The sequence below is a fragment of the Halictus rubicundus genome, chromosome 14 (assembly GCF_050948215.1).
Source record: "Halictus rubicundus isolate RS-2024b chromosome 14, iyHalRubi1_principal, whole genome shotgun sequence".
Lineage (NCBI taxonomy): Eukaryota > Metazoa > Arthropoda > Insecta > Hymenoptera > Halictidae > Halictus > Halictus rubicundus.
In genome coordinates, this window is record NC_135162.1 from 8,623,948 (window position 1) to 8,644,213 (window position 20,266).

At 46.6% G+C, this 20,266-nt stretch overlaps 2 non-coding genes across 2 annotated transcripts; both read right to left on the reverse strand.

Moving 5' to 3' along the window:
* Window positions 1–13,701: 13,701 nt before the first annotated feature.
* Window positions 13,702–13,773, reverse strand: Trnae-uuc (transfer RNA glutamic acid (anticodon UUC)). Its single transcript has one exon. It is a non-coding gene; the product is annotated as a tRNA-Glu (tRNA).
* Window positions 13,774–15,303: 1,530 nt separating this feature from the next.
* On the reverse strand, window positions 15,304–15,375 carry Trnae-cuc (transfer RNA glutamic acid (anticodon CUC)). The gene has a single exon. It is a non-coding gene; the product is annotated as a tRNA-Glu (tRNA).
* Between the last annotated feature and the right edge of the window lie 4,891 nt (window positions 15,376–20,266).

The following is a 20,266-nucleotide window of genomic DNA, read 5'->3' on the forward strand; positions in this document are numbered from 1 at the left end:
CGAGAATTAGGCTTGAATCAAGACTGTAGAATTAGGTTTTACCGTATTCTCGGTCGTTCCTCAATGCCTCTGCTATTCTTGAATTAGGCTTGGCCGTTTACTGTACAGTAACTTCTCGATATATGTCAATAACGTCTTGCCAGCGACATATATCGTCCAGGAGACATACCCCTTTCGGTGTCCGAGGCCTCTCGAGCTTCGCGGACTCCCACGAGGCAAACCTCGCGGTAGTGTGGATAATTCCGCGACGTTTATCATCCAGGCCTTGGCGACATATACAGAGAAATCACTGTATCTTTGACCTATATAGTGAATTCACTGTGTGAAAGATAAGAGAGGCTAGCAGAAAAAATCGTGCTCGCACAAATGATCGATTTTTTGGGTTCATAGATTTTGAATCCGTTCAAAAATATTCGACGTCTCTAATACTATCTGGATCGGCGAGATCACGGCCGCTTGAATCGTAACGAAATAATCTTCGGAGTTCAATTCGCAGAGGATTTCCGCGGGGAGAAGTTCTTTGTCGTCGTATTATCCGCCTTTCTTAAAATTGAATTACTTCGTCTATCCTCCATCACGGAAGTTATTATTTGCACTTGACTCGGCAGCGCCGGCGAGTTTCGATTAAGGATAAAACCGGCCCGCCGAGTCTGTTTTACTTCCGAATAGGTTTCTTACACTTTTCTCCGGTTTTGTTATCAGGTTTGTAGCCGGTGAGAACGGTCGGCCGGGGAGATTCTTAAATCGGGTCCGTGCGCTACATTCGTCAAAAATTTCGGCTCCCACCGCGCGCCTTTAGAAACTGACTCGCTGTTATCTTTCGATTATAATTCTCTCCTGCGCCCTATTCCATTCTGTCGAGTTTCAATCATGCGGACGGTTCAAAAGCGAATTCCAACTTTGCGACCTCCTATCCTGGTTATCCAACCGTTATCGTATGGTAACGCGGGCAATTGTTCACCGACGTAGTCTAGTCACTGGTAAACTTCAGCTTAGGGGTCCAGAAATTTTTCAATTTTTACTATATAATCTTGTACATCTTGAGGAGACAATTTTAAAAATCGAAATTTCAAGGGGAGGAGTTCACTGGGTGGAAAGTTATGCGTGTTTAAAGTTGAGCGATCACGCTTTGTTCTAGGATAAACTGTCATCGAGCAGTGATAAAATACAGAGAATCATACAAGCGATCTCGAAGAGAAGGTATAGTCCAAGTTGGTCGGGATTAGGTCGTTAGGGGAGGGGGACGGAGACGAGGACCAACATTAGGCTTTTCGTTTAGGCGACGCGTCGATCGATTCGGAGACTTCTATTTACACGCACACCTGCATTTCCTCGCAGCGTGAACGGAAAGTTCACAAGCTCCGCGGTTAACGTGTTAAAATCGCTCGACTTTAAACACGCATAACTTTCGAACCGGTGAATTCCTCGTCTCGAAATTTCGATTTTTGGCATTTTCCCGTCAAGACGTGCAAGATTGTCTAGTAAAAAGTTAAAAATTTCTGGTTCGCCAAGGTGAAGTTCAGCTCTAATTATTACGTTCGGCTGACAGAGCTCCGTTCTCGCAGGCTAATCGGATAATCAAGTTTCCGGGGGATGCGAAAAGCAAAATCAATATCGGTTGCGACGCCTCTCTCTCTCTCTCTCTCTCTCTCTCTCTCGCGGTTGCCGACTGCAACTTTTTCAGGAATTCGCGAGACGCGGCCGTGTGTTTCTTTTTCTGCGCGTGGTTGCACGTACGGTGCAGCGCGAGGCTCTCGGGGCGTCGTTCAATTGGATCGAGAAAAGAGGATACGGGAAGAGATACGAGCGCGCCAGGAGGACGACTCGTGTTGACAGAAACGGGCATCGACATACGGCGAGGATGTTGCTTTATACCAGTAATACGTCGTTTATCTTGCGGTCTATATCCGTCTCGCCTCTTGCGGTTGTTCGGAGTCTATATCCTGCCCGCGTTTTTCTCTCTCTCTCTCTCTCTCTCTCTCTCTCTCTCTCTCTCTCTCAATGCCAGTCGCGTTGCGCGCAGGACGCTGCGATTTTCCTCCCCGTCGACCTCGGCCCGCGACAATGGAAAATTAAATCGAATAATTTCGATTTCCCTGGCGCCGTTTTCCAAACGCGTCGACCTCCTCGCGCACACCGACCGTCGCCGTTCCGAGATTGCACGAAATGAGCAAGCAGGTCCTGCAAGCAAAAACACGTGAGAGACCGTGCAACAGCTGGCGGACGAGTGTGACGTTTGCTTTATGCAGTTCTTATATACATACTTACACGCACGGCGGCATGCCATTCTCCGTTTGGTTTTATTATCGCGCGGGAGCGGGAATATCGTCGGCGCGATTCTCAGCTGAAATTCTGTTGCATGTTTCAGGGAAGTTGTCTCGCATGATCGTTCGATAATATCGGCCGAGATCAACGAAGATGATTCGATCGTTATCGGACGGGGGTGGAAATTAGAGGTGTGCGGGAACTCGAAATATCGGGAAATTTTGTGCAAAAATTTTGAGATTCCCGAAAGTATCGGGTTTCTCGAAAATTTCGAGATCCCCGAAAATTTCGAGATCCCAAAAGAATCGGGATTCCTGAAAATTTCGAGTTTCCCGAAAATTTCGAGATCCCCGAAAATTTTGAAATCCCAAAAGAATCGGGATTCCTGAAAATTTCGAGTTTCCCGAAAAGAATCGGGATTCCTGAAAATTTTGAGATTCCCCGAGAGAGTCGGGTTTTCCGAAAATTTCGAGATCCCCGAAAGAATCGGGATTTCCGAAAATTTTGAGATTCCCCGAAGGAATCGGGTTTTCCGAAAATTTCTAGATTCCCAAAAGAATCGGGATTCCTGAAAATTTCGAGATTCCCCGAAGGAATCGGGTTTCCCGAAAATTTCGAGATTTCCGAAAATTTCGAGATCCCCAAAAGTATCGGGATTCCTGAAAATTTCGAGATCCCCAAAAGAATCGGGATTTCCGAAAATTTTGAGAATCCCCGAGAGAGTCGGGTTTTCCGAAAATTTCGAGATCCCCGAAAGAATCGGGATTTCCGAAAATTTTGAGATTCCCCGAAGGAATCGGGTTTTCCGAAAATTTCTAGATTCCCAAAAGAATCGGGATTCCTGAAAATTTCGAGATTCCCCGAAGGAATCGGGTTTCCCGAAAATTTCGAGATTTCCGAAAATTTCGAGATCCCCAAAAGTATCGGGATTCCTGAAAATTTCGAGATCCCCAAAAGAATCGGGATTTCCGAAAATTTTGAGAATCCCCGAGAGAGTCGGGTTTTCCGAAAATTTCGAGATCCCCGAAAGAATCGGGATTTCCGAAAATTTTGAGATTCCCCGAAGGAATCGGGTTTTCCGAAAATTTCTAGATCCCCAAAAGAATCGGGATTCCTGAAAATTTCGAGATTTCCCGAAGGAATCGGGTTTCTCGAAAATTTCGAGATCCCCGAAGAAATTGGGGTTTCCCGATTTTTTCGAGAGTCTCGCAATTTTCGGGTACCCATCCCGAACCCGATATTTCGAAATTAATTTGCAGGGACCGGTGGGCGTTGAATTTTTCTTCTCGAATTTGTTAAATATTTATCGAGCTCGTGTGTCGAACGATTCGAAAATTTTTCGGATTTAGCCGGTTCAACGGAAACAACGGAGTTCGTCAAGAGCGGCATTTATCTTCCGAAAGCGGATTTCCGGACGGAGATTGTCGCGCGATTCGTTAAATATCCGCCGCGCCGTCGTTCACGGTGCCCGAACGATGGAAAATCGGTTCCCATTCAATATGTCCGCCGAATTGGCGTTAGGTCCGAGTTAGGGGAAATTGCACGGGCACGCGCACGTTTACGCGTAAACCGGATCGACCTATTATGTGTCTGTTAATGGGAACGCGCTGACACTAATCGCATCGGAAGGACGTGCGAACAGCGAATTTTCTGGGCGACTTAATAATTCGAATAAATTTCAAAGAAGAAAAAAATGGAAGCAAGACGGAAATTGAATTTTATTCGTTTTCAACACCGACGTTTCAAGCCGACGTGAATGCCTAAGCGAATCAGAAATACGGGATCGTTGAACGTCGCTGAAATAATGTCAAGTGGCTTAACAAGATGTCGATCGAAGTCGCACATTTTCCTTCGAATCGCAGCGAGCGAACCGCGTCCCCCGACGGGCATTAACAAACCCGCCGGGATTTCGCTTCCATCCGGAATTATTTCGAGCTCCTAGCTTTTGCAGACTATGCGACAACCGCATAGTTCAATCTCCCGCATACGTAGAAGCTATCTGTCAAATGGAAAAGAAATGGAATTCATTATTAGTTGCGAATTCGGTGAATCTCGTACAGAAAATCTCGTTATACACTGAGTTCTCGATATATGTCAACAACTCGGGTCTTATATCGTGCAGGTGACATATCCGAGTCGTGTTATGTTTACAATCCTTGGCGTCATACCCCTCATACCCCTCACGGGGTATACTCCGTAGTGGGGATAATTCCGCGACGTTTATCGTCCAACCCTTCGCGACATATATCGAGAAATCACTTTATTTCATTCGGATAACCCTCGGACGAGTTCTAGGCCTGTGACTTTATAAGGCGATGGCTCGGGACCGGCTTTCGCCTTATTTCGGATGAAGAGGAGGGGATAGCGATTTTCTTATTTCGAAGTGAAAAGTAAATATCAGAATAAAATTCGCGACAGGTCTTATATCGTGCAGGAGACATACCCGAGTCGTGTTATGTCTACAATCCTTGGCGTCATACCTCTCACGGGGTATACCCCGTAGTGGGGATAATTCCGCGACGTTTATCGTCCAACCCTTCGCGACATATATCGAGAAATCACTGTATTTCATTCGGATAACTCTCGTACGAGTTCTAGGCCTGTGACGGAGTCATTTCTGACCCAAGCCGATAATTCAGTTTTCTTTCGATATAAGGCGATGGGACCGGCTTTCGCCTTATTTCGGATGAAGAAGAGGGGATAGCGATTTTCTTATTTCGAACTGAGAAGCATAAATCGGAATAAAATTCGCGACGGGTCGCGAATGATACAAAACAGTGCGCACCGTGCTCCTAGTATCTGGCTGGTGCCACTTGTAATATCGAGTGTTGTATCCCCGTTCCGGGCGGAAAGCGAACGATCGGTTCACGGAGTTTCCTCGAGGCTGGCTGCTCCTAATCGCTGATCAATGTCGATGCTGTCTTCTGCACTTAAACGTCTCCCTTTCCGCTGTATTACTGCCTTCGCAACTAATGGCCCGAATCCATTCTGTTTCAAGGGACTGGAATCCCTGACCTTTTGGGACGTATTGTGTCTGTAAAATCAATCGAAGTATCCTCGATTTGCCGTTTTGCTTTCCCCGTTCCACGACCAGCTCGACGAAACCCCGGTCTTGAAAGTTCGACCATTTCATCCGGAAGTATATCGGGGGGGGGGGGGGTTATACAAGGAGATACTCATTTTATTTTTGAATCTAGAAATTGTCAGAATCTCGAACCTTACAAGTATCGATCGCTACGTTCGAATCGCGAGCGCAATCTCTACGACAATACTCAAATAATCGCAGCGTTGATCTACGTGCACGCGTGAAATGCAATCGCCGAGGTTGTACAGTGATACGAGCATCTGAAAAATCCTGCCGGGGGAATCAAGGTTACGAAGTTGTCCGCGTGGGTGACAAAGCGCGCTTGCGTGCATCGCTGTGTACGTGCGTGCGGTTATGGTGGAGACAGTTGCACACGCACGATGCAGCTAATGACCTTGAACTCCCTGCTGATGTTCGACCTCGTGTTCCTGTTCTTCTTGTTCCTCGTCGGGGTCTCCTGCCTCGTGTACTACCTGCCCGGTACCCGCGCGAATGATTTCGCTCCGCACGAAATCATTACGTCGAGAACGCCGCCGCGTTTCGACGCGCCGATCGACAATGTTTAAGGTAAGACACTCTTTCTCTCTCTCATTTTTTTTACCCGTTCATTCCCTTCCCCAAAAATCGGATATAGTATTTAGAAGAAGAATTCAGCGGACGCATGAACGAACCTGACGCCCACGAGTCTCCAAAAGCCGTCAAAACCGCTTAGAATCGTTCAAATTTAAGCGCAACTTTTGAACCAGAGAGTTCCTCGCCTTACAACTTCGACTTCTGGCATTTTCTCGTCAAGATCTACAGGATCGCATAAAGAAAAGTTAAAAATCTCCGGGTTCCCGAGGTGAAGTTTAACCTACTGCAAGTATTTCGCCAGATTTTCCATCGTCTTCGACTACATATATTCGCTTAGGTAATCGCAAGCATTAAACCATGCGGGAACTGAGACGGGGCAAGGGCACGGTAAAGCTTCCTCAACGTTGTCATAATATTGGCGGATCGTAGGAAGGGGGGAGAGTTGTTTATTCTATGCATGCGCCCGGGGAAGTTATCGACATTTTCCTGTAGAGCCTACAGACACGAGCCGCGCGGCGTTACGCGTCGTCGAAGTATCTCGAAGGTATCGGGGCGCGAGTCAAAATGCAAATGGAAAATAATTTTTTGGAAGACTATTTTTCGTTCACTTGAGAAGCGTCTTGGACGTAAAAGACAGGATCGCGACGGTTTTCCTTTTTTTTTTTTTTTTTTTTATTCGACCCGATCGGTCTCGGATGAAATGACGAGCAGGTTGGTGACAACTTGGCGTACACGTGGATCGTCCGGTAATTTTTCATATTGGATCGAACGGTCGACCGCGCGCGTCACTGCACGGCCAAGCTGAAATTTAAATTCCTGCTGACTGACGCAGACGGACGCAGGCTCGTCCGATTTAATGTGTGAGCGGGTTTCCACCGGTTTCCAGAATGCCGAGCTTCCGACGATACTAATATCATTGCTTTTGCTCTGTCGTCGAGCAAGGCTGGTTTTCAAACGAATAATCGGACGCGTGCTGCCGACGGGGCCGGGCTCCTGTAACACCGAAACCGTGAAAAATCCTCATATCGCCAACGTTGTAACACTTTTAATATCCCACCATTTTGCGAGCCACTTCCAACGATCGAACGCCCCTTTCGACCTACTACAGCGATTACTCCATATATGTCGCCGAGGCCTGGAGGATAAACGTAGCGGAAATATCCCTACTTCGGGGTATACCCCGTAGCTCGAGAGGTCTCCGACATATACAGTCAATTCTCGATATATGTCAACGATACATTCACTTCTCTATATATATCGCCGAGGCCTGGAGGATAAACGTCGCGGAATTATCCCCACTACGGGGTATTCCCCGAGCTCGAGAGGTCTCGGACATGTACAGTGAATTCTCGATATATGTCAACGATACATTGACTTTTCTATATATGTCGCCGAGGCCTGGAGGATAAACGTCGCGGAATTAACGCCACTACGGGGTATATCTCGTGCGGGGGCTACTAAGCTCGAGCGGCGTCGGCCATATACAGTGAAGTCTCGATATCTGTCAACGATACAGTGACTTCTCTGTATATGTCGCCAAGGCCTGGAATATAAACGTCGCGGAGTTATCTCCACTACGGAGTATACCCTGTGAGGGGCCACGAAGCTCGAGAGGCCTCGGACACCGAGGAGAGCAAACATGTCTCCTCGACGATATATGACGTTGGCAAGACTCGTGTTATTGACATATATCGAGGATTCACTGTATTTCGATTTCAAGTGCCTGCCTGTTTCGTTAGGTGAAAAAGTTTTGACTCGCCGCCCACGTGCGGTTCGTTATCGGCTAGTTTAAAACGCCTAGTGAACGTCAATTAGGCCGACAAGATAATCTATAATCAATTCCTGAAACGACGGGACAGGAATATATTGCAGAATGCATCGGATACGCGTGAATTCATTTGCATCAATTTCGAGGAGGCTTTTGATTCGCTCCGCCGACTGACACAGCGACAAGAAGATATCATCTGTTTAATCAGCTTATCGGCTCGGTACAAGTTAACGAGTAATTAAGGAAATGATTCGTTGATTTATTATAAAGCGTGATCGGGTGTTGGCGTAAATTATTACGCGTTTTACCGGCCGATCGAATTATTATCGGCAATCTCTGGTTATAATGTTTCATTCGTTTAATATCGAAATTTAATAATCGATGATTGATTAAACAGATTTTTATATTCGAGAGGCAAGATGCTAGGCCTCGTTGCTAATTTCTCTCGGTCGCCTGTCATACTTTTTAACCGAATAACTGCGGAATTTAATTCTAAAAATCCCCCGGCGGATGCGGAATTAAAATTAAGCAATAATGAGTATACCTGTCAAACGCAAGTGCAAACGCTCCTGTTATAAATTTTACGAAAACAGTAGAGCAACATGAGAAAGGAGAACATTTTTATTCGATAGAAAATTCATCGTTACTAAAAACTTAAGAATTGTCAAAAAATAATGAAATTTATAAACAGGAAAAATTCAAGAGAAAAATAATTTCGAGAAATTCAGTTGATTTCGGTGTGGTATTTTTCAAAGTGAAGTAAAATATGATACTTCGTAAAAAGTAATACAGTGTACGGGCAATATACCGAAGAGAATAATCAAATTAAAAAACAAATACCAAATAAGCAGTTTTATTGGTAATATAAAGTAAAAAAAAAATTTTTTTTAAATAAAAAATAAATTAAAAAGTAAAGATTGGTAATATAAACATACCACCAAATGCCATTTTTATTTCGTCTTATTAAAATTTCCAGTTTTTGAAGTAATTGAAAATTTTTTATTCTACACGACGAGTACACAATTATGTACAACGAGTATGTTGACGAGTATACAATGACGCGTATCAACCCATTAAATCCGACAACTATGTTCCACTATTCGCCCTCGCAGAATTGAAATTCAGCCGGCCAAAGTCGCCGGACGCTGAAACTTCCGTGGGAAGTTTTAAGAATCGAGCTATAGTTCGAGAACACTAAAAACTGTTTTTCCACCGGGGAAAGTTCCCCGAACACTTAATCCTAACGTCTTGATCTAATTTTGAACTGTCTTAGTTCCTCGAGTTGCCCGGTATTCGCCAAGAGGAACGTGCTTGATTAAATCTCTCCGAGGACTGTATTTCTCGGGACGAATCTTGCTTCGATATCGAGTCGAATGTCGCTTGCAAATATTCGAAATTGGCTAATGACTCGAGAGCTTTCCCGAACAGCTCCGGGAGAACAATTAAAAATAAAGCTCGCCCATTAACTGGGTCGACGGGACGATTCTTCGCTGGGGAAAAACAATTTTCAGCATTTTTTTACACACCTCGCCGTAGCGAGGTTATGCACGTCGCGGACGTTGGATTTTGATACGCAATCGCATTCAGAAAATAGGGCGAGGACGACGTAATCCGCTTTTTCCCCACTTCCCTTCCAGGATATAAAATATTTCCTTTCGGTAGGCTGTCAAACGTCCTCCCCTCTTGATTTAATATTTTACTGATGCGATACGGTGAAGCAGTCCTCGTGACTTAGATCGTGTAGGGGTACAATTTTCTTGCGACCCTGCCGAACGTAGAAAACCGTAGAAGGCAGCTCGAGCTTCTGGGTCCCTCGCGTGGTGCGCCCCCTAGTGGCGTTAGGCTACTAAAACAGTGTAGCTCCGTGCGCCTTAGATCGAGGCTTTACCGTAGTAGCTTCCAGCTTCGGGCTAGAATGCACGGGAACCGAGAGATCGATTTTTTTCCAGAGACATACACGGACCACCGAGGCGCAGATGCACTTCAGCCCGTTCATTATACCGCGCCTCGCAGCCTATAATTTTTTAATAACCATCAGCGACGCAATATCGGATGCGTATTGGAAAAATTACAACGGCGGCACCTCCGATCATTCGATTACGTTCGTCCCCGTAGGAATTCCACGGGAAGTCACGTAGTGTCGTTTGATTCGCTCCCCGATGAAATTTCGCGGAATTAGGCGAGGCACTCTGCCGTCGCCATTAACGGATTGTGCACTAATTAAACAGTCTTGCGTCTCGATCGTTGGCGGCGAGCGTGCTCCGGCCTCTGTACAATCGTCTACGAAATCTTCAATGAGATTCCCGTTGGGGTGAATGAGCAGAGAAAATACTCGTTTCAATGGCGGAACCTTGTCGTTCCGCGGGGATCGCAGTTACGGTAATTTATTCGGGGGAAGGAACGGTACTATAGGCGCCGGCGACCGTAACGTGTAGCCGCGTGAATTCGCTGTCGGAAAGGAGTCTCCGTTGTTAGCGTCGCGCGAACGGAGGACGTTCGTGAAAAATGGACAATCGCGGAGGGCAGGAAAAAATTAGTTCCAGCGGCGGTGCATATTTGTCGCGAGGACTAATGCCTCGCGAAAGTTTCCTCGGCCCCTCCTTCGGTTCGAGGGAAATTACTTCGGATGTAAGCGCTTCGACGAGCGTTCCGCAAATAGCGGGACCCGAACTTTCCCAGACCCGGGCCGAGACCGAGCCGACCGATAACTTTCTGCCGTTTGCATTGAAAACGTACACATAAAGAATGATCGGTATCGGTTGAAAAGTTCCGAATTAAAGTCCCCTCGGAAAGCGAAATTTCCAGGCGGACTGCTGCGGACGTTCCGCTTAGTTCGCGGCAAACCCGCATTATTAAAGTCCTCCTGGCTTCAGCGTCGTATCGACGATCGCGAATAATCGGCATGGTTTCTATCTCGGAATATCTGTGCTCAACACTGGTTTACGGGCCACTAAAAATGGCTATTTTACATTGTAAAAGTAACACGAAATAATACAGCGTTTGCTCGATACGTGTCCAAAACACGGGTCTAGTCAGTGACATATATCGACCAGGAGGTAATATTGTATGTTATGTGTATCAAGATGTCACATCCATCAGCTCCGTAAATAAAAATTATTTCTACTCGTTCTTCTAAAGAATACACCATTTTATAGAATTAATTGTACCACGATATGGTATCTCTTATTACGGTGATTCACACTTGACTAAATAGTAGAATCTTATATTGAAAGACAGACAACATAGACAAGAGATCAATAGAGGACAATTTTCGTTTTCAAACGGTACAACTGGAAAACATGAACGATTTGCGTCAAAGAATTTTACACAATAATATGCCTCGCTCTACTTCTCTTTAAATATCTCCCAAACTAGTGCGCGGATAAAAAAGTTGTCCTACGAAAATTGCTGGTCTTTTAACGTACAATAACATCCCATAGTAAAAAATATAGGTTTCCGATTGAAAAAACAAAGTTGACCTTCAGATGACCTTGAAAACGTCACCCCAAATAAAAAACTGACACTGCCGCCCTCTTTCACCCAAGAAATCCTCGGACTCGTGTTTTACACTGTTTCAATATATTTCATACTTTTCGAGATATTCGGCTGGAAAGTTTTCAAATGAACACCCTATGTATGTCCGAAACGCCTAGTCGATAAAAGTCCCAGAACTATCCCCACTGCCGCGGGGTATACCCCTAAATAATAGTATCTCCTGGTCGATACTCGTCACTGACTGGACCCGAGTTTTGGACATGTATCGAGTAAACACTGTATTATTAAAAAAATTGCTACAAATTTTTATAGCTTCATTCGTGTTATTTTTATAATGTAAAATAGTCATTTTTTGGTAAGCCTGGAGTTAAGCACAGATATTCCGAGAAAGAAAGATCGCCCGATGGTATACACCCAAAGAAATCAGTTTGTTACATAATTCCTGACGGAGGCATCTTCACGATCCGAATATTCGTAAGTGAAAAATTAAAAAATTCGCGAATCTATTGTTGAAGAACTGGGTTTCCTTTCTGAACACATAGTAATTTTTAGTTCTCGGTGAGCTTAGAGTTAAGCACAGATATTCCGAGAAGGAAAGATCGCCCGATGGTATACACCCACAGAAATCAGTTTGTTAAATAATTCCTGACGGAGGCATGTTTACGATCCGAACATTCGTAAGTGAAAAATTAAAAAATTCGCGAATCTATTGTTGAAGAACTGGGTTTCCTTTCTGAATATTCGCGTGCACCGTGGATGTTTGGGAACGATCCCGGGGATTCTGGTTAGAAATTCGATCGAGCCGCGATCGAATTAATTAAGAAGTCGTGTTTAACGGCTGCACGCTTCCCAGGACGAAGTGGAGCGGAAGCGACGCGTCGAACAAAAGAGATCGAAATAATCGAAGCTGTGTGCGGCCAACAAGCCCGATACATCCAATATGCACGCCCCGGCCTGTTTACATTTGCTTGTTCCCGACCGGCTCGGCGACACGTTGCCTCAATCTTGTTTCACCGGAGCCAGGCTCTGTTCGCAGCTTGTCCCACCGACTCTCGCAGACTCTCGCACCGACGACGTATTGTCCGCGGATGAAAAATCGATAACAAACGTAAACGCCTAAACGAGATCCGCCGGCGAAAGCCGGTCTCATTACGCGCGCATACGATTCTCCGTTCGAAAAAGCCTGCCGGACACGGAGAAATATTAAACGATCAAACGATTACAAGGGGGCCAGCAGACTTTTGGCCTTGACTGTCACGCTATGTCACGCTTTGCCTTTTTCCTAGACATTTTACGTCTTAAATAATTAACTGATCAATTTAAAATGCATACCACCGTGTTTGAACGTGGCTTTGCTACGTCTGTATGGAACCTCTTTTTCGATACGAACACTAAAACTCTCGAAATTAAGAGAATCTCTCTGCAGCATACGTATATGAACTTGCAAGGGTCAAAATTTTTACAAATTGACGCTCCAATATTGCAACAAGAAGTTTAAAAGTGGTCACTTGTGTTTCCTAAAGGTCGAATCTACGTCTGTCCGGAGCCCAAATTGCGAATTTCTACCTGATCGCGGAGTAATTTGTAATATTCGACAGAAAACTCGCTTTCTGAGGCAAGTATGACGTCACAAGATGGCTGCCGCAGAGATTCTCTTAATTTCGAGAGATTTAGCGTAACATAGCGTGACAGTGAAGGCCAAATGCCTGCCGGCCCCCTTTTAAGCGTTGGACAAAGTGCATTGAATGTTTTTTAATTGGATATTCGATAGCGATAATAAATTTCGGTGGAACAAGAGGAGTATTTTTAAAACAACTTGCGTGCACGATCCGCAAGATTTATGGAACCAGCGAGCGGTTACGAACATTTTGTAACGCCGGGAGGGAGCGGAGTAATTAGCGAGTTCTTTCATAGGAAGGACACGGAGCATTAATTAATGCGGCGTCGTTGTAGCCACGGGAGAGAAACGGGGGCAAAACGAAGGGACCAATTGCGAACTCCTTTAATCGGTATTAGGCTTCTTGTCGCCATTTTTACCGGCTCCGAGAACTAGTTTAACGCGTAATTAAGCCGTTCTGTAATTTGCGACTGTATCGAAGGTGGAATGTTTCATTCTAATCGTCGCGCGGTATTTCTTTTGCAGGATGCAAACCGACCTAAGCGCAGGATCTGGTCTTGCTGTCGTAGCAGGGGACGTCCTTGCTCTTCGGGGAACAGGTCTAGCCGCTGCCGAAACATGGGCTCTGCTGTGCCAGGCTGCCCAGGCCCTCCAGGACCTCTTCCTCTCAAGTAAGAATTTTAATTGTCTGGACAATTATCACGCCGAATAAACGGTCTCATGAAATTCTCGTCGAACCTCTCCGTGGAAACGTGCACCCTCAGAGTGATCATAAATACATTAAAAATGGTCGTTTTTCACATTGTACAAAATTTATAATATAATGTTTTAATAACTGAAGGAACCAAAGAATCGGTAGCTATGTAAAAAGCCAAAAAAAAAGTAATAAAAATTAATTTCCGGTACCGGGAATCGAACCCGAGCCTCCTGGGTGAAAGCCAGGTATCCTAGCCACTAGACCATACCGGATTATGAGTGACATTCTTCGCGTGCCCCTTCTGCCTGTACACGAATTGGATGTTCGATTTTGTTTTTTCTCACATTATTTCGAATTGTTTCAGAGTTCTCCGTGGATTAAAATGTCATTAATTTGATCGTAACAAATTGAATTTGTGGATAGAATAACAACACGAGGATGCTACGCAAGTTACACGATACGTTTCCAATTACGCGTGTCGAATCCTCTTGTCCTCGGCAGGATCGATCCTTCGATTCCTGTTCCCGCAGGATCCTTTCCAGGGAAAGCGTCCTAGTCTCGAGTACCCACTTGTGCCATCCCGCAACGCCTTGCACAACATCTGCGAGCCATCCGCAAGAACATGACTGCCAGGATGCAAGGTCATCTGGACAACGGTGTCATCGTTTCGCTCGACCACCCTCACTCTAGGGCGCAGCTGCTCAGGATGCCTATTTGCGGGCAAGGGCGCCCGAGTAGCCTACAAAGGCTAGGCAGTAGCATAACTGTAGCTTGCCGCGTGGCCGTGACGACGCGTGTGACAAATACGCGCAGCCTTGCCCGCTGTGTTTACCCCGGGCAATCGGTGCCCGTACGGGCAGACGCTCCGCCCTAGGGATTCTTGAGATATGCCAGGCTTGCGGGAGAAAGTTCTGACCCTTTGTCTGCGTCTTCATTGTTCCCCGCGTTACCTGTTTCGCACCTCGTCGTACTGTACCGTTGCGAATTTCGTTAATAGGCTGTTCACGGTTGGCAGCTGAGAGTATACGGATCGCCGGTAACATCTACGAGCAACAATGTGCGCTACAACGGTGAATCGGTATTTAGCATGCATCTCCGCCGACAACCAGCTATTTCCGGCGTTTTCGCGCGTGCCGTATTTAAACCGGGACCCCGCGATTAGAATAGATAAATATCTGTTACGCGCGAGATGATAGCCCGCCGAGTTGGAACGGTAATCGGGGCAGAGGCCTCCTCACCCCCCCCCCCACCCCCGGTGACACTAAACGGCGCGAAATGGGATCGAGATTGGTATATTATAAAGACTGCAACCCGGGTCGGATCGATAACACTAAATCTGAGGACAAAGGCTATTCAGAACGGTGTTAAATCGCACGATCACAGCCGATTACGGTTCGCGCCGTCGAATCCGGAAGTTAAGCGCTGGCTGGCCGCCGTTAAATATTCAATAATCACAGGGCGTGGAGAAACGTGACCGTCGGTGTACCGTTGAATCGAACCTCGTTGCCTTCGCGATTCATTCTGCCCGAGCCCCGACTACTTTCTAATACTCTCTTTCCCCGGCTTAGGGTCAAAGTTTGCATCGCGTGCATTCTGGATCGAATTCGTACTGGCAACGCTAAAACGAGGGACACTGTCGCGTTCTAGACGGTTCCGTTGCCGCCTGTATCGCACGGGAGCGCAGGCTTTTTAATTGCAGATAATTGTAAAAAATAACGTCGAAATTATTTTCCGTCATCGCGATTCATCATACGGAATGTTGGGCGTTAAATAAACAAAGCTGTCGAGAAGAAAAAATTATATTCCGGTACCGGGAATCGAACCCGAGCCTCCTGGGTGAGAGCCAGGTATCCTAGCCACTAGACCATACCGGATATATTCTGCAATTCTGAACGGTGTGTGACTTGTTCCCACTCCGCTAAGTCACTTGCCCATACCTGTGCCCATACCTGTGCCCATGTCTGTGCCCGTAGCTGTGCCCGCGGGCATCGGCGAGCGCCCTCACCCGCAAATAGGCATGTGTTGAGCAGCTCTGTGATTTTGTAAATGACACACAATGAACTCGATTCGCTACCATCATTCCTGTTCGCAGCCTACCTTCGCCGTCAAAATATTGTATAAAGTATGAATTAGACTATCTTTGAGTAAACGTTGGAACTGTGAACGCGTCACATAATTGTAACGGTGGTGGCGTTAATTAGCATGGAGAGGATTTCCGTGGTGAATAGAAAAGTCGGTGACGAAAGTAGAGCCGTTACACGTGTTTCCGTGGTGGAAGTAGTATGTAGCGCGAGAGATAACACGCGTAACTCGCATACGTTTCGGCTTTCGGCTTTCGGCTCTCGGCCGCATGGTTCTTGACTCGCGAGCGAGCGAGCGCGCGGGCGCGGGCGCGCGCACGGGTTAATAGGCGTGTTTACAATGTCGGCAATTCAGCCTCCCACTCCGGGGTCCCCTTGAAATTGCGAGGAGGCATCCTGCATGCGAATGCGATGCCACCGTTCGCATAGCATGACTCACGGCCGAGTATAACGAGAACTACCTGCTGCATACAGAACCCTCGGGCCGAGAGCCGAGAGCCTAGAACCGAGAGCCGAGGATGCCAAAGATTTGTCCTTGCATCCGACCGCGACTCCTCCGCGAGCATCATCGAACCAGTTTCGGGAACGCCTTCATGTTTATCTCGGATTCCTGCCCGGATATCTTCCGAGATATTTCGATTGCAATTCTTGGCCGGATACTGCAATCGTATAACAACAAACTGGGCGCGACCCTCTTGACAATCTCTTCACGTTCGGGAACTGTTGTTTTACAAGCCGTTCTAACGGAACCCTGAATTCGATACATTAATCCGGAGACCTACCTATTTACCGCGCTTACATTTCTGATTATTTATTGACCCATCAGCTGCCACGATCCCGATTTGGGGATTTTGGAATTCTACGTACGCCGCTCGGCGCCAGAAATATATTTGGTACGCCATACAGTTCAGTTTCATTCTTTCATTCTAAAATTTGGCAGTTAATGCGTTAACACGGTTAAACTTTACCTCAGGAAACCAGAAATTTTTAACTTTTTCTTACGCAATCCTGTAGATGTTGACGAGAAAATGCCGAAAATCCAGGTTTCAATCGTAGGAGATCACAAGTTCAAAAGATATGCGTGTGTAAATGTGATTCGTGGTAATGTTTAGCAGCGCCTTTCGCAGTCGTCGTTCGAATTCAAAGGGTTAAACCACTCGTTTTTCGAGGACGCGGTTGTTTGCCACGGCTCGCAGACAGGATGCTCCGTCGAATAAAAGTCCCCTCGGCCGCCCTGCTGGAGAATTCCTTGAATTAGACGCATTCAGGAATTCCGCGCGAAGTTCCAGCTGGTATGAGCGTGTAACAGAGAGTGATATGCAAGTACGACTTTAATAAAGTCCCTCGCACAATACGGTCGGCGAAGCGTTACCATTTGACGCACCGTAAATATGGCCCCTTATGAAAACCACGCACCGACACGTTTTTCTAGAAATGTCTTTCTTCGGCGACGTCATTCTGCCCGCGGAGAATAAGCGGCCCAGCTTGCCACGGCTAAATAATGAACAAAGTGCAATGTTGCTTCGCGCGTCGCTGATTTTTTACACGTCCAGCTCAGCACGCTGCAATTCGACACCGACATTTATTTACGAAGAAAACCGGCAAGAATTTTGATGCGTTTACATGACAAAAATGAGAGCTGGTCAAATATAAAACTACAAAGACATCAAACGAATCGAGTTCTCGACTTGCTAAAATTATTGACAGACGAAATCCATAATTATTTAACATCTGTGAAATGACTTGGACAATGTTTATTTTGCACAGAGATCCGCAGTCTAGATATACAGTGATTCCTCTATATGTCGCCAAGGCCTGGATTATAAACGTCGCGGAATTATCCCCAAAGCTCGAGAGGCCTCCTCTTCGAGGAGTGTAAGACCGCGTGGGTTAAAGAATAGTACAGCGACCTCTCTATATATGGCGCCAAGGCCTGGGCGATAAACGTCGCGGTATTATCCCCACTACCACGGGGCATACCCCGTGAGGGGGGCCAAGAAGCTCGAGAGACCTCGGTCCTACACTCCCCGAGGAGTGTGAAGTTGCATGGATCGAAGAATAGTATAGTGATTTCTCTATATGTATATGTCGCCAAGGCCTGGAGGATAAAAGTCGCGGAATTATCCCCACAGCTCAAGAGGCCTTGGTGCTACACGGTTCGAGGAGTGTAAGATCGCGTGGGTTAAAGAATAGTACAGCGACCTCTCTATATATGGCGCCAAGGCCTGGGCGATAAACGTCGCGGTATTATCCCCACTACCACGGGGCATACCCCGTGAGGGGGGCCAAGAAGCTCGAGAGACCTCGGTCCTACACTCCCCGAGGAGTGTAAAGTTGCATGGATCGAAGAATAGTATAGTGATTTCTCTATATGTATATGTCGCCAAGGCCTGGAGGATAAAAGTCGCGGAATTATCCCCACTGCTCAAGAGGCCTTGGTGCTACACTGTTCGAGGAGTGTAAGACCGCGTGGGTTAAAGAATAGCACAGCGACCTCTCTATATATGGCGCCAAGGCCTGGGCGATAAACGTCGCGGTATTATCCCCACTACCACGGGGCATACCCCGTGAGAGGGGCCAAGAAGCTCGAGAGACCTCGGTCCTACACTCCCCGAGGAGTGCAAAGTTGCATGGATCGAAGAATAGTATAGTGATTTCTCTATATGTATATGTCGCCAAGGCCTGGAGGATAAAAGTCGCGGAATTATCCCCACAGCTCAAGAGGCCTTTTGGTGCTACACTGTTCGAGGAGTGTAAGACCGCGTGGGTTAAAGAATAGTACAGCGACCTCTCTATATATGGCGCCAAGGCCTGGACGATAAACGTCGCGGTATTATCCCCACTACCACGGGGCATACCCCGTGAGGGGGGCCAAGAAGCTCGAGAGACCTCGGTCCTACACTCCCCGAGGAGTGTAAAGTTGCATGGATCGAAGAATAGTATAGTGATTTCTCTATATGCATATGTCGCCAAGGCCTGGAGGATAAACGTCGCGGAATTATCCCCACTACCGCGGGGTATACTCCGTGAGGAGAGTAAACATAACACGGCTCGGGTATGTCTCCTGGGCGATGCTCGACGCTGGCAAGACCCGTGTTGTTGACATATATCGAGAATTCACTGTGGTATTAAAATTGTAAAGAAAAAGGATGACGTTAAGAACTCCCTTGACAGGCGAACAAGATGTTGACACCGTTTCGTTCTCGTTGCTAGTGCATCCTCCGGTCCGTGCGACTGTTGCGTGTCGTCGGTCAATTCAGAGGCACGATGCACAATCGTAGAAACGCTGGAACCGCGGCAATAACCCGAGCCTGTGTACACAACGCGCCGAACAGAGACCCAAAGTTTGTGCTCGACGTGTGCGGAGTACGTGTCTCCCGCGTCTGATGCCCATTATAGAGTACTTTGTAAACAGCCACGAGGACCATAGGCACGTCCGCGAAGCAGCGAGATCAAGCAGCTCAATAGCTATGAAAAGGGAGCAGCTCGTAATCCGAACATATGAGGCACTTTCGTGGTTATCCGGCGCTTCGCGATTCCCGCTTTCGAAAACGCACGCTTCCGCACGTCCTGCCGGCATTTATTATCATTTCTCTGTCGTCCCGTGGCAAATGTTATCCTTTCATTTCATAGAAACGTTCGTTAACCCCCCTCCGCACTCGCAACAAAAAAACTCCGATGTACTCAAATTTTGGAAAATTAATTAGAGCTTATACATGTGTCTACTCGATAATTGTCCAAATCGCGGGTCTGGCCAGGGACGATTATCGGCTAGAAGATACTATTCTTTGATCCACTGCCAAACTATCCCCTGTTCTGGGACAATTGTAGGCTAGATATTTGTGACATTTATCGAGTAGAGAGTGTACTGTATTCGTATAAAGAAGCGGACGACTGTATTCCGAGGCCTCTCGTGATCTGGGGCCCCTGACAGACCCCTCTCGGGTGGTATATCCCGTGGTAGTGGGGACAGTTCTGGGACAATTATCGGCTAGATATTTGGGACATTTATCGAGTAGAGACTATATTTGCGAAGTAAAAGAAGTGGATTAGCCTTCCCGACCACCGAGGCCCCTCGCGGGAGGTATACCCTGCGGTAGTGGGGATAGTTGTGTGACAATTGTGAGCTAGATATTTGTGACACTAATCGAGTAGAGAGTGTACTGTATTCGTATAAAGAAGCGGACGACTGTATTCCGAGGCCTCTCGAGATTTGGAACCCTTGACAGAGTAAACCCTGCGGTAGTGGGGATAGTTGTGGGACAATTGTGAGCTAGATATTTGTGACACTTATCGAGTAGAGAGTGTACTGTATTCGTATAAAGAAGCGGACGACTGTATTCCGAGGCCTCTCGAGATTTGGAACCCTTGACAGAGTAAACCCTGCGGTAGTGGGGATAGTTGTGGGACAATTGTGAGCTAGATATTTGTGACACTTATCGAGTAGAGAGTGTACTGTATTCGTATAAAGAAGCGGACGACTGTATTCCGAGGCCTCTCGAGCTTTGGGGCCCTTGACAGAGTATACCCTGCGGTAGTGGGGATAGTTGTGTGACAATTGTGAGCTAGATATTTGTGACACTAATCGAGTAGAGAGTGTACTGTATTCGTATAAAGAAGCGGATGACTGTATTCCGAGGCCTCTCGAGATTTGGAACCCTTGACAGAGTAAACCCTGCGGTAG